We start from the raw sequence: 14,279 nt of genomic DNA, 5'->3' as shown, positions 1-14,279 counted from the left end.
TTTGAGTGTTACGGTGAAATCCTAGATTACAGAAAGTTCCTAATGCTCTCGAATGCTCTCCTTGGGTTGTCACATAGCATTAAATAAGAAGGATTCATTCTGATCTCCCTATACTCGCTTTATTTATGTCTATATTTCCAGAATTTCTGCAATGTAGTTTCTCTGAATCAATATTCACTGTCCACTGTTTCATCATTCCATACTCCCAGATCCTGGATTGCGAAGGGTCTACCACTGGCCTGCTATATTCAGATCCAGAGGGCAATCCAAGCCATAATTGCTGAAAATACATAATTGACTACTGAAAGAGTGTTTAGGCATGGTGTATTTGCTTGCAATCCCAGTGCTCAGGATGCTGATATAGGAAGAACATGTTTTTGAGGCTACCCTGAGCTACATAGCAAAACCCTACTCAAACCTTCTACCCATGGTGGGAGAGGCAGACCTAGGAAGGCACCTAGGGAAAGTATTTTGCTCAAAACAAACAAAAACAAAAACAAAAACCAAAAAACCCAACAACAACAACAAAACTCTTTCTGGGGACAGGATGGTCCAAGATGCTTCATTCATAATTACTGAACTTATGTTCAACACCATAGGGTTCTGCTAATCTCTGGGATGGATGGATAAACCACAAGCTTCTATGCTATGCCACAATGATGCTATCTATGTCCAGCAGTACTACCAACCTCTGTCTACATACCCTATACCAGGACTGACACAAGAGAGGTTGTGGGTTGTCGGGTGTGGGGTGAGGGGTATGAGGTGTGGGGTGTAGGGTGAGTGGTGTGGGGTATGGGGTGAGGGGTATGAGGTGTGGGTTGCGGGGTGAGTGGTGTGGGGTGTGGGGTGAGGGGTGTGGGTGTGGGGCATACTAAGGATGCCTGTTGTTGAGGTAGACTCATGGTCTATCTCTTCACTAGCTGGAGTAGAAGTCAAACAGACTGGAGCTGTTAGTAGTGGAGCATTGACACGGCTGAAACGCAGGCCTACCTCACTAGCACACCAGCCTCTGCCTAACAACAGGGCCAGCCTAGAGGAATGTGTCAAGGAACTTCGTTTCTGCTGAGGCTGGCTCATGTCACAGTGTGCTGGGCTCCAGGTGCTAGCTTTCATGGCCTTCTCTTTAGGAGGTAGAGTTCTGTTCTGTGCTCTGTTGTCCACGGTGCAAAGAGAGGACACTGCCAGCCTTCTGACTCAACTCAGTTGTATTGGCTTATGCATAGATATTGGCCTGGGAAGAGGAGCTGTGGAGCTTTGCCAAACACTGGGTTCCATTGTGATGGGCTGAGTACTGTATTTCAAATCTCAGGGCTGAATTTTCTTCTCTTGGCACTCTCAGAGTACAATGTGTTTCTTTCTGGTCCAAGAGGTCCATTTCTCTCCCCCAGCCTCCTTTAAAACATCTTTTCACTTTGTTATATTAAAAGCAGGGACTATGGTCTCTTGCCTGATTTCTTTAGGTCTTATGGGGGTGGTATTCTCACGTCTAAACAGCTGAGTTTCCTGGGTCTTTGGAAGATGATCCCTGGAGGACTGTACTCAGATCTCTCAGTTACTATTTTTTTGTTTCACAAGAAACTACCTGGCTGGGCAGTGCTGCGCCGTGTGCCTTTAATCTCAGCACTTGGGCACTTGGAAGGCAGAGGCAGGCAGATTTCTAAGCTCAAGGCCAGCCTGGTCTACAGAGTAAGTTTCAGGACAGCCAGGGCTACACAGAGAAACCCTGACTCAAAAAAAAAAAAAAAAAAAAAAAAAAAAAAAAAAAGACTACCAAACTAACTTTAATTTGTTGTTACATTTATACATTTATTTCTATATTTTTCTGTGTGTGCCGGGTAGGGAAGGGGAGGAAGAGGCATGCCTCAGAGAGTGTGTGGAGGTCAACAGACAATGTGTAGAAGTCAATTCTCTCCTCCTTCCATGTGGGGCTAGGGATGGGACTCAGGTTGCCAAGCCTGGTAGCAAGTGTCTTTGCCCACAGAGCCATCTCAGCAGTGCCTAAACTAACTTTAAAAACAAAGAAGCATTCTGAATCGCCACCAGCGGTGAACGGACAGGCGTTCCTGTTCCTCCACATCCCCAGCAGCATTTGCTGTTGTCAGTGCGATTTTGGCCACTCTATCAAGTGTGTAATGGTATCTCACTGTTGTTTTCATTTAAAATTCCTAAATGTCATATGATGTCTTCTTCTCATATACTTACCTTCTCACGGCTATATTTTTTTCCAGTGATGTATATGGAGATCTTGACCACTTTTAAATCATTTAAATTATTGTTGAGTTTCAAGAATTCTTTTTGTTAATTCTTCTTAATCAGTTGTGTGCTTTGCAAATATTTTCCCCAGTCTGAGGCTGATCTTCTGTTCTCTCTCTATTATCTCATGCAGGATACAAATTTTTAATTTGAGGTCAACATGTGACCTAGCTTGGCAAATTCCCTAATCCCTCACTGTACAGGGGATGACACTGAGTCATATCCTGTGTCCCAGGCCACCCTGATGGACACTGACCAGAGTCAGGATCTGTGTGCTACCCGCTTAATGCCAAAAACCAAACCTTGCCTTCTCCACATGGAAGATGTTTCTCTCTATTCCAGGAGAGTGACGCTGCGGGCAGTTATCTCTCCAGCCTTCCTCAGGACATCTTTTCACCTCAGTATTTTGTTATACTAAAAGCAGCTCCCTAAACCTCAGCCTCACAAACACAGGTTTGCAGAGGGTCCAGCTATCTAGCTGTGGTTTGAAGCAGGCGCCTCAGGGACTCCTGTTCTCTCATTTTTACCCAAGGGAGAAAACCTGCTTGCTGTGTCTGCTGTGTCTGCCACTTCACCTTTGGTCTCTCCAGCTATTCTCTGCTTCTTCAGACCTTCCCTTCAGCGGGTCTTAGGAAGCTGACCCAGGGGAAGGGGCTCCGCAGGAGGGCCCAGCAGCTGGTGACCTTATACTCAGGTCTGTTCTTCTTTCTCCGGGTTCAGGCTCCCTTTTGTGTCTAGGCTTCAAACCTCCGTGGGGCAAAGATGAAAGCCTGTTTCATCTTCTCCTATATGTGAAGAGGAACAAAAGATGAATCTTCCTGGCTGCTTCATAGCATGGAGCTCTGGAAACCCTGCAGGAGAATAGAGCATGGATTATAGATAAAGTTTAAATCCATTTTTTTTTTTTTGTTGCAGGAATTAGGTGGCTTACAAATGAAAGCAATATCTGTGTTTGGACAATGACTATCTTGGGGCCCTTATGGCTTTAATGAAATTCTATAGATCAAAAATCTTTAAGATCCTCTGAGACAGGAATGTACACGCTGACCTCTGTTCTGCTGGATCCCAGGAACCACACTGGACCCTGGCAGGGAGGGGAGAGGAAGCCGTTGATGGGCAGGCTGAACTCACTGGAAGAGTGAACCCCATCTCAGGGAGTCAGTCAGCAGAAGACACAGCATCGCCTCTAATTCTCTCAGGTATGTGCGAAGAAGGCAGGAAGTGTCCCAGGTTTTCCAAAGTAGTGGTTCTTGAAGGGAAGTATGGATCCTGGGGTGCAGAGACCCTTTCAGGGAGTTCACAAGGTCAAAACTAACATCCTCTTGTCATTTCCCCCCCTTTTAACTTTACTCTGTCATGAGCACATTAGGGTGTTGTGTGGAGACTTCATGACCTGCAGAATCAGAAGAGAGGATCTAGCTGAACATGAATGAGATGCACAAAAATAAAACAAATACGACCTTCTTACTGACTTGTAAAATACAGCGATTTTTCATAAATGGATAATTTATATTGACACTTTACAACAGCGATGACTTATTCTGGGTTTAGTTTAGAAAATGAATTTTTAAGTTTAGGGTTTGACCTTTCATCCTTTCTGTCTTCCTTCCTTTGTTGGGAATCAAACCCAGTGCCTTGCATGTGCTAAGCAACAAGTCTTCCAGTAAGCTGTGCTGCCTGTCCCGGAGTTTTCATGTCTAATATAAATACGAATACAGAGAACACTCATCCACAAAAGTCCTCTTGTGTGCTACTGAAGCTGCCTAGTACATAGAGCACACATGTCATTAGTGTGTCTCTGGGTTATATTCTGTATCTATACTTGCCTGTTACGGGATAAATAAATGAATTCAGATTTTTCAGTTAGACTATTCAAAACTCCAAATTTAGTCTATGAAGGTATATTTTAATTAAATGCACACACTTGTGAGTGAGAAAAAGAACTCTAGCATATGAGTCTGGGGAAATACCTTTTTATGTATTCATATTTCAGGAGCAGTGTATTTACTGCGCGTCTTCTCAGAGCTGCCAACGTGAACTTTAAGGCCTTGTGAATCTCTGTAGGAAATAGACTCTGTCGCACTTTCCAGACTTATTTAGCCATAAACCTTTTCTTGGGGATACCAGATGGACCCAAGGGTGTAAGAAACACACTGGGGAAATGCTGAATGTGACTGAAGAATGGGCTGGTCCGAGGGCGTGAGCCACATAGTATTCGGAAGTGCACTTGCTTGGTTGAGTTAAGTGTCTTAGCTACTTTTCTATTGCTGTGGCAAAACACCATGATCACGGCAACTTATACAAGAAAGCATTAAATTTGGGACTCATGGTTCCAGAGGGTTAGAGTGTACATGACCACCATGGTGGCAGGAAACATGGCATCAGGCAGGCATGTAAACCCCAAAGCCCACCTACAGTGATACACTTCCTCCAACAAGGCCACACCTCCTAAACCTTTCCAAACAGTTCCACCAGCTGGGGACAAAGCATTCAGATTGGTGAACCTATGGGAACCGTTCACTCTCACTTAAACCACCACAGTAAGGGGCCTTGAGGATGTACAGGTGTGAGTTCAGTGGGGAGTGATGGAGACTGGGTTGAATCCACGTCAACCTGATGGTGAGTAGTGAGGTGGGGGTTGGGGACCACGACCTGAAGCAGACCTGGAGGCTTTCTAGATTTAATCAGAAACACAGGATCCTGGAGATGGTAAGGTAGAGCCGCTCACGGTACATCATGCTATAAAGGTTGGGAAGCTCTATGTGACCTATCACATTGGAAGGAATATCAATGGCAATCCCACCTAAGTCACGAGAGGATGGAGCACCATGAAGCTGCTGACTGGACTCCTTGGTCCTCCCTTCTGGTTTCTCTGGTCTCTCTTGAGGACTCTGTTTGTTTGGGAAGTGTGCTGGCTAGTTTTATGTCAATTTGATACAAGCTATAGTTATCAGAGAGAAGCAAGCCTCAACTGAGAAAATGCCTTCGTAAGATCAGGCTCTTGGCAAGCCTGTAGAGCATTTTCTTTTGGTATTTTGGATTTGGTTTTTTTGAGACAGGGTTTCTCTGTATAGCCCTGGCTGTCCTGGAACTCACTCTGTAGACCAGGCTGGCCTCAAACTCAGAAATCCGCCTGCCTCTGCCTCCCAAGTGCTGGGATTAAAGGCATGTGCCACCACCTCCCAGCAGAGCATGTTCTTAATTAGTGATTGGTGGGTGAGGGCCCAGGCCAATGTGGGTGGGGACACCCTTGGGCTGGTGGGGTCTATAAAAAAGCAGGCTGAGCGAGTCAGCAAGCAGCACCCCTCCATGATCTCTGCCTCAGCTCCTGCCTCCAGGTTCCTACCCAGTTTGGGTTTCTGCCTTCTCTTCAGTGGACTGTGATTCAGAATATGTAAGCCAAACAAACCCTTTTCTCCCCAAGTTGCTCTTGGTCACGTGTTTCATCATAGTAATAAAAACCCTGAGGAGGGTCCAGGAGAGGCCATCGGTGAAGTGCAGCCCAGTCGCCACAGAAGACCCCAGCAGAGACCGTAGATGTGAGCCAAACACTTCTGCCATGTGGTTTACTTTGATCTGATTGTGACCATGCCCCCTGGTTCTTCCCTCTTGGAATAAGAAAACATTTAACTTATTTTGATTTTACACAAGCCCACAGTTGAGAGACTTTGAGCTTTTAAAGAGTTTTTTTTTTTGGTTTCAGAGAGATATTGAATATTTTAAAAATATTTTGAACTTTTAATAAGAGTTTGAATTTTTAAAGCATATGGGACTTTTAAAAGTTGGAATGGTTTATGTCGCGATGTTAATATTAAGGTGTGATCTTTGGGAATGAACAAGAAAAGAAAGTTTATAGCGTATTAGCGATGTGTTTGTGTGTCTAGTTGACAGGAGGTTAACTGTGCTGGAGAGTTTTATATCAACTTGACACAAGCTATTATCATCTGAGAGGAGGGAATCTCAATTAAGAAATTGCCACCACGAGATCAGCAAACCGGTAGAGCACTTTCTTAATTAGTGATTGGTGTGGAAGGGCCTTGGGCTGGTGGACCTGGGCTCTTTTACAAAGGAGGCTGAGTTAACCATGGGGAATAAACTACTAAACAGCACTCCCTCATGGCATCTGCATCAGCTCCTGCCTCCAGGTTCCTGCCCTGTTTGAGTCCATTTGAGCTTCCCTTTGTGACTGTGATTCAGGACATGTAAGTCAAACATTTTCCTCTCCAAGTTGCTTTTGGTCATGGTGTTTCATCACAGCACTAGTAACCCTACCAAGGATGGAGGGGTCAGCTCAGATCCACACTGTGGGTCCATCTAGGGTTGGGAAGATAGTGTGAAATCTGCTTTCAATCCCAGGCTCAGTTGTTCTCTTTAGAAAGAGTTCTCACAAGCTTTGGCCCTTGTGTCTAGAACATTATAAGAGATAGACTTGAAATGATTCTCATTTGGGTTTCTGAGGACTGTGTCTCGCCAGTCAGGATTTGCACAGCCACAGGCTTTACTCCTCCAATCCTTCCTATTTGAGCCCAGTTAGCAAGGTGGTTTGTTTGTTTGTTTGTTTGTTTGTTTTTGCCCTAAGTATGTTCTAGCCCTGAGGCACTGGAGACAAACCTCCCCCTTCTTTCCCACTCCCAAGGAAGAAGCCTACTTTCCCTTTTGAGACTCAGTTTGGTCTGTGTCCACTAAAGAAGTAGGCCACAGGTTTAGGTTTGAGCTTTCTGGGTTTCTGAAGACTCAGGTATAGCCCTATCTTCTTCAAGGTAGGGAGAATGCAGAGGGGTCATATGTTGGAGGACATGTTGGCTTTCTCTGTTGTGAGGTGGATTGGAAATAATAGCTTAAATCAGAGCAAAAAGGCTACTATAGCTGCCAGAGTGAACTGAAGTCATGTAACCAAGATGCCAGACATTCTGAAGTGCAGAATGGCTTAAAGATCTCCTCACCTTGGGGGTTTTGGACTTCACCTGGCCAGCTGAGCCCCTGAACTGCGGTCACCTTGTCAGCTGACCTATTCTGATACTGGAATATGATTCATCTCTATAGTTTCATATGGAGTGATTGGTCCCTGGCTGCTGATTCAATTTTGGGAGTATTGGCAAAGTTGGGGCACGTACCCTGAGAGTGCGGCTTGGGCTGTTATACTTGGTCCTAGTCCCATCTTTGCCCTCTGTTTCCTGGTCACCATGAGGTGAGAGACTTCTTCCGCATGTGTCTCATTCCTATAATGATTTTCCCAAGTGCATCAGGCCAAGGGCCATGGCCTGGATCACGTGAAACCATGAGATAAAAGAAACCCTCCATCCTAATGTTGTTGAAGACATTTGTTTACAGCAACCAAATGCCAGACTAGTACATCCCCATTGCTTTTGAAAAGCAGTGAAGAGTAAGAGTCTATGAAGAAAATCAAAAGTCTCTATGTCTTTCAGAATGTCTGTAATGTCTCTAATTCATCTTTGGTGAATAATCTGTTGCCAGGGATGGTCTTTTTCTACAACAGCAGTTGGGGCTAGTATCCCTGCACTGGCCCTACCTGTGCAGAGTCGACCTGACATAACCCCAGTCCCAAGATGATTTGCCTACCCTCCTTCCTGGGTCAACTGCCCCAGGTGAGCTGTTTCTGGAGGCTGCATAGATAGTGGAGCTGGACAGGGTAGAGAAGGGTCTCATGCTACAGATACATCTCATTCAGAGCCTGGTTTGTGAATGGGTCATTTTGATGACTTTCTTAGAAACCTTAACTTTTATCATGAGTCAATATGATCTTTTTCTAGTTATGTTCACTAAGGCTCAAACTGGATTGCATTCTTGAAGGTTCATTAGATTGGGAAGCTAGATGGATTTCTGTCTGAGAGAGGAGTGGCCAAGGGTTTATGTTGACCTTTAGAAAACACAGGGTCAAAAGGCGATATCTTCTTTCTTCTAACAGGTTAGCAAGGCAGAAATCCAGGCTTCAGTCTTCAATTGGTGAGACCTTGAGCCACTTAGGTTACATTTCTGAGGACAACTTTCTCCTCTCATGTAACCATGCTGGGATTTTTGTGAGTAGAATGACACAGTTAGAGCCCATGACACAGCCCGTGACACCTGACAGCCTAGAGAATGCCCAGCAAGCAGGCGTTACTATTTTTAGTATTAGGAGAGAGCAGATATCTGCAATTTCTCTCACCTGACCCTCAAGCAACAGCAGGATCCCAGCCCTTTCTTCTTCTCTTTACCCTCTTCTTAAACTCAGGCCCATGGGGTTCTCCTTAATGCAGCCCTTGACAATCTCACAGTTTCCCTAGGGCCTTTGTTTAAAATAAAACCAAGGTTTAGCTCAAGTTCCCCTGTCTTCTCTGAGGCTGTCTTTGCCAGCTCACTCATACTTGGCAGTTGGTCAGGGTTTGCACCGTCGAGGGCAAAGGTAAACTCATGAGCTTCCCCTAGATCTGTACAATGTCTAGATTTTAGGACATTGTAGGAGGATGTGCCAGAAATGGGAGTGACATGACTCTTCAATTTGGTGGCTGAGGCCACAAGAGCACAGTTGCAGGTTTTAGGGAGCTATTCATGACATCATGCACTGGCCACACAGTAGCCACCATTATTTAATTTAAAAAAAAATTTTTTTTTTGAGATAAGATCCATGTAGCCGTGGATGTCCTGGAATGTCTTATGTAGATCAGGATGGCCTCAAACTCACAAAAATCCACCTGCCTCTGCTTCCCAAGTGCTGGGATTAAAGAAATGTGCCACCACACCTGGCTCCTTCATTAATTGTATTTGTTTTTAGCTGTAGAACCTTTGCTAAGATGATCTTTTGTGGGCGCAGAATGAAGAAGCTTCTGCATGACACAGTAAGTGAGGCCCAGGACCTTAACACTTGTAAGATTCCCCATGGTCAGAGACTGAATGCCACCATAAGAGTAGATTCCAAATATGGATTTTCTTTTTAAAAAGGATTTATTTATTATATGTAAGTACACTGTAGCTGTTTTCAGACACACCAGAAGAGGGCATCCAATCTCATTACGGATGGTTGTGAGCCACGGTGTGGTTGCTGGGATTTGAAGTCAGGACCTTCGGAAGAGCAGTCAATCCCCTTAACCACTGAGCCAACTCTCCAGTTCTGGCTTGGGCCCGCTAGCTGTAGCTGTCATCAGACACTTCAGAAGAGGGCATCAGATCTCATTATGGATGGTGTGAGCCACCATGTGGTTACTGGGATCTGAACTCAGGACCTTTGGAAGAGCAGTCAGTGCTCCTAACCTCTGAGCCATCTCTCTACCCCGACCCCCCAAATATGGATCTTGAATGGTTACTTGTTATTTCAGTTAACTTTTTTTTTTTAATTTTGTTCTTAAAAGTTTTCTATTTTTTTTTTTTAGAGCATCTTAACTGCACTTAGGATTTCTTTGTCAGAGAACTATGTAAGCATTAGGTTTTTTTTTTTTTTTCTTGGATATTTTCTTTATTTACATTTCAAATGTTTTCCCTTTTCCAGGTCCCCCCTCTGTAAACCCCTATCCCATCCCCTCTTCCCCTGCCTCTATGAGGGTGCTCCCCTAAACACCCACCCACTTTTGTCTTCTAGCCCTGGCATTCCTCTAAATCAGGGCATTGAACACCCTCAGGCCCAAGGGCCTCTCCTCCCACTGATACCCGACAAGGCCATCTTGTGCCACACATGTGGCCAGCGCCATGGGCCCCTCCATGTACTCTTTGGTTGTTGGTCCAGTCCCCAGGAGCTCTGGAGGGTCTGGCCTGTTGACACTGTTGCCCCTTCCATGGGGGTGCAAACCCCCTCATTTCCTTCAGTCCCTTCTCCAACTAACTCCTCCATCGGGGACCCTCTGCACTCAGTCCAATGGTTGACCACGAGCATCCACCTCTGTATTTGTCCGACTCTGGCAGAGCCTCTCAGGAGACAGCCATATCAGGCTTCTGTCAGCAAGCATTTCCCAGTGTCCACAATCGTGTCTGGGTTTGGTGGCTGTATATGGGATGGATCCCCAGGTGGGGCAGTCACTGGATGGCTTTCCTTCAGGTTCTGCTCTACACTTTGTCTCCATATTTCCTCCTGTGAGTAATTTGTTCACCCTTCTAAGAAGCACTGAAACATCCACATTTTGGTCTTCCTTCTCCTTAGGCTTCATATGGTCTATGAACTGAATCCTGGGTATTCCAAACTTTTGGGCTAATATCTACTTATTACTGAGTACATACCATGTGTGTTCTTTTGGTATTTTCAAGTTCCATCCGTTTGCCTGTGAATTTCATGAAATCATTGTTTGTAAGAGTTGAGTAGTATTCCATTCTGTAAATGTACCACATTTTCTCCGCTGAGGGACATTTGGGTTGTTTCCAGCTTCTGGCTATTATAAATATGACTGCTATGAACATAATGAAGCATGTGTTCCTTATTACATGTTGGAACATCTTCTGGGTATATGCCCAGGAGAGGTATAGTTGGGTCCTCAGGTAGTACTATATCCAATTTTCTGAGGAACCACCAGACTGATTTCCAGAGTGGTTGTACCATCTTGCAATCCCACCAGCAATGGAGGAGTGTTCCTCTTTCTCTACATCCTTGCCAGAATTTGATGTCACCTGAGTTTTTGATCTTAGCCATTCTGACTGGTGTGAGTTGGAATCTCAGGGTTGTTTTGATTTATATTTCCCTGATGACAAGGGATATTGAATATTTCTTTAGGTACATTTGAGTTTCCTCAGTTGATAATTCTCTGTTTACCTCTGTTCCCCATATTTTAAATAGGGTTATTTGGTTCTCAGGAGTCTAACTTTTTGAGTTCTTAGTATATATGGATATTAGGACTCTATCAGATATGAGATTGTTAAAGATCGTTTCCCAATCTGTTGGTTGTCATTTTGTCCTATTGACAGTGTCCTTTCCTCTCCAGAAGCTTTGCAATTTTATGAGGTCCCATTTGTTGATTCTTGATCTTAGAACATAAGCCATTGGTGTTCTGTTTGGGAACTTTTCGCTTGTGCCCCTGTGTTCCAGACTTTTTCCCACTTTCTCTTCTATTAGATTCAGTGTATCTGGTTTTATGTGGAGATCCTTGATCCACTTGAACTTGAGATTTGTACAGGGATATAGGAATGGATCAATTCGCATTCTTCTGCATGCTAGCTGCCAGTTGAACCAGCACCATTTGTTGAAAAGGCTATCTTTTTTTCCACTGGATGGTTTTAGCTCTTTTGTCAAAGATCAAGCGACCATAGGTGTTTGGGTTCATTTCTGGGTCTTCAATTTTATTCCATTGATCTACCTGCCTGTCACTGTACCAATACCATGCAGTTTTTAATCACTATTGTTCTGTAGTACAGCTTGAGGTCAGGGATGGTTATTCCCCCCAGAAGTTCTTTTATTGTTGAGAATAGTTTTCACTATCTTGGGTTTTTTTCTTATTCCAGATGAATTTGCAAATTGTTCTTTCTAACTCTATGAAGAATTGAGTTGGAATTTTTATGGTGATTGCATTGATTCTATAGATTGCTTTCGACAAGATGGCCATTTTTACTATATTAATCCTGCCAATTCACAAGCATGGGAGATCTTTCCATCTTCTGTGGTCTTCTTTGATTTCTTTCTTCAGAGACCTGAAGTTCTTGTCATACAGATCTTTTACTTGTTTGGTTAGAGTTGCAACAAGATACTTTATATTGTTTGTGACTATTGTGAAGGGTTTCGTTTTCCTAATTTCTTTCTCATTCTGTTTATCCTTTGAGTATAGGAAGGCTACTGGTTTGCTTGAGTTAATTTTATATCCGGCCACTCTGCTGAGGTTCCTTATCAGCTGTAGGAGTTCTCTGGTAGAGTTTTTGGGGTCACATAAGTATACGAACCTATTATCTACAAATAGTGATATTTTGACTTCTTCCTTTCCAACTTGTATCCGTTTGACCTCCTTTTTGTTGTCTAATTGCTCTAGCTAGAACTTCAAGTACTATATTGAGTAGAGAGGAAGAGAGAGAGGGCAGTCTTGTCTAGTCCCTGATTTTAGTGGGACTGTTTCAAGTTTCTCTACATTTACTTTGATGTTGGCTACTGGTTTGTTGTATATTTTTTTTACTATGTTTAGGTAGGGGCCTTGATTTTTCCAAGACTTTTAACATGAAGGGATGCTCAATTTTGTCAAATATTTTTTCAGCATCTAATGAAATGATCGTGTTTTTTTTTTCTTGGAGTTTGTTTATGTAGTGGATTACATTGATGGATTTTGGTATATTGAAGCATCCCTGCATCCCTGGGATAAAGCCTACTTAAATGTCTGATGTGTTCTTGGATTCGGTTTTTGAGAATTTTATTGAGTATTTTTTTTTCCGCGACAGGGTTTCCTATATAGCCCTGGCTGTCCTGGAACTCATTCTGTAGACCAAGCTGGCCTTGATCTCAGAAATTTGCCTGCCTCTTTTATTGAGTATTTTTGCATCAATATTCATAAGGGAAATTGGTCTGAAATTCTCTTTTGTTGTTGGGTCTTTGTGAAGGTTTGGTATGACTGTAACTGTGGCTTCATAGAACGAATTGGGTAGTGTTCCTACTGTTTCTATTTTGTGAAATAGTTTGAAGAGTATTGGTATTAGGTCTTTGAAGACCTGATGGAATTCTGCAGTAAACCCATCTAATCCTCAGCTTTTTTTGGTTGGGAGACTTTTCATGACTGCTTCAATTTCTTAAGGGGTTATGGGACTGTTTAGATGGACTAGCTGATCCTGTTTTAACTTTGGTATTTGGTATCTGTCCAGAAAATTGTCCATTTCAGCCACGTTGTCCAGTTTTGTTGAGTATAGGCTTTTGTAGCAGGATCTGATGATTTTTTTGAATTTCCTTAGTTTCTATTGTTATGTTTCCCTTTTCATTTCTGATTTTGTTAATTTGGATACTGTCTCCATGCCCTCTGGTTAGTCTAGCTAATGGCTTATTTATCTTGCTGATTTTCTTAAAGAAAAACCAGCTCCTGGTTTTGTTGATTTTTTTTTTTTTTTGTATAGTTCTTTTTGTTTCTACTTGGTTGATTTCAGCCCTAAGTTTTATTATTTCCTGCGTCTACTCTGCTTGGGCGTATTTGCTTCCTTTTTTCTAGAGCTTTCAGGTGAGCTGTTAAGCTGCTAGTGTATACTCTCTCTAGTTTCTTTTTGGAGGCACTTAGAGCTATGAGTTTTCCTCTTAGCACTGCTTTCATTGTGTCCCATAAGTTGGGATATGTTGTACCTTCATTTTCATTAAATTCTAAAAAGTTTTTAATTTATTTCTTTATTTCTTCCTTGACCAAGTTATCATTGAATAGAGCATTGTTCAGCTTCCATGTACGCAGACATGTGGGCTTTCTGTTGGTTTTGTTGCTACTGAAGACCAGCCTTAATCTGTAGTGATCTGAGAGGATGCATGGAATTATTTCAATGTTCTTATATCTGTTGAGATCTGTTTTGTGACTGATTATATGGTCAGTTTTGGAAGAAGGTACCATGAGGTGCTGAGAAGAAGGTATATTCTTTTGCTTTAGGATGAAATGTTCAATAGATACCTGTTAAGTCCATTTGGTGCATAATTTCTGTTAGTTTCACTGTGTCTCTGTTTAGTTGTGTTTCCATTGATGATAATGGGGTGTTAAAGTCTCCCACTATTATTGTGTGAAGTACAGTGTATGCTTTGAGCTTTAGTAAAGTTTCTTTTATAAATGTGGTTGCCCTTGTAATTTGGAGCATAGATGTTCAGAACTGAGAGTTCTTCTCTCAATTCTGAGTTTTTCTTTTGATGATTATGAAGTATCCTTTCTTATCATTTTTGGTAACTTTTGGTTGGAAATCAATTTTATCCGATATTAAAAGGGCTACCCCAGCTTGTTTCTTGGGTCCATTTGCTTGGAAAATTGTTTTCCAGCCCTTTACTCTAAGGTAGTACTTGTCTTTGACACTGAGGTGAGTTTACTGTATGCGGCAAAATGCTGGGTCCTGTTTATGTATCCAGTCTGTTAGTCTATGTCTTTTTATTGGGAAACTGAGGCATATTAAGGGAT

This window comes from Apodemus sylvaticus, chromosome 5, assembly GCF_947179515.1.
Source record: "Apodemus sylvaticus chromosome 5, mApoSyl1.1, whole genome shotgun sequence".
NCBI classification, from domain to species: domain Eukaryota; kingdom Metazoa; phylum Chordata; class Mammalia; order Rodentia; family Muridae; genus Apodemus; species Apodemus sylvaticus.
The sequence above is the reverse complement of the archived record's forward strand: the minus strand, read 5'-3'. Positions refer to the sequence as shown.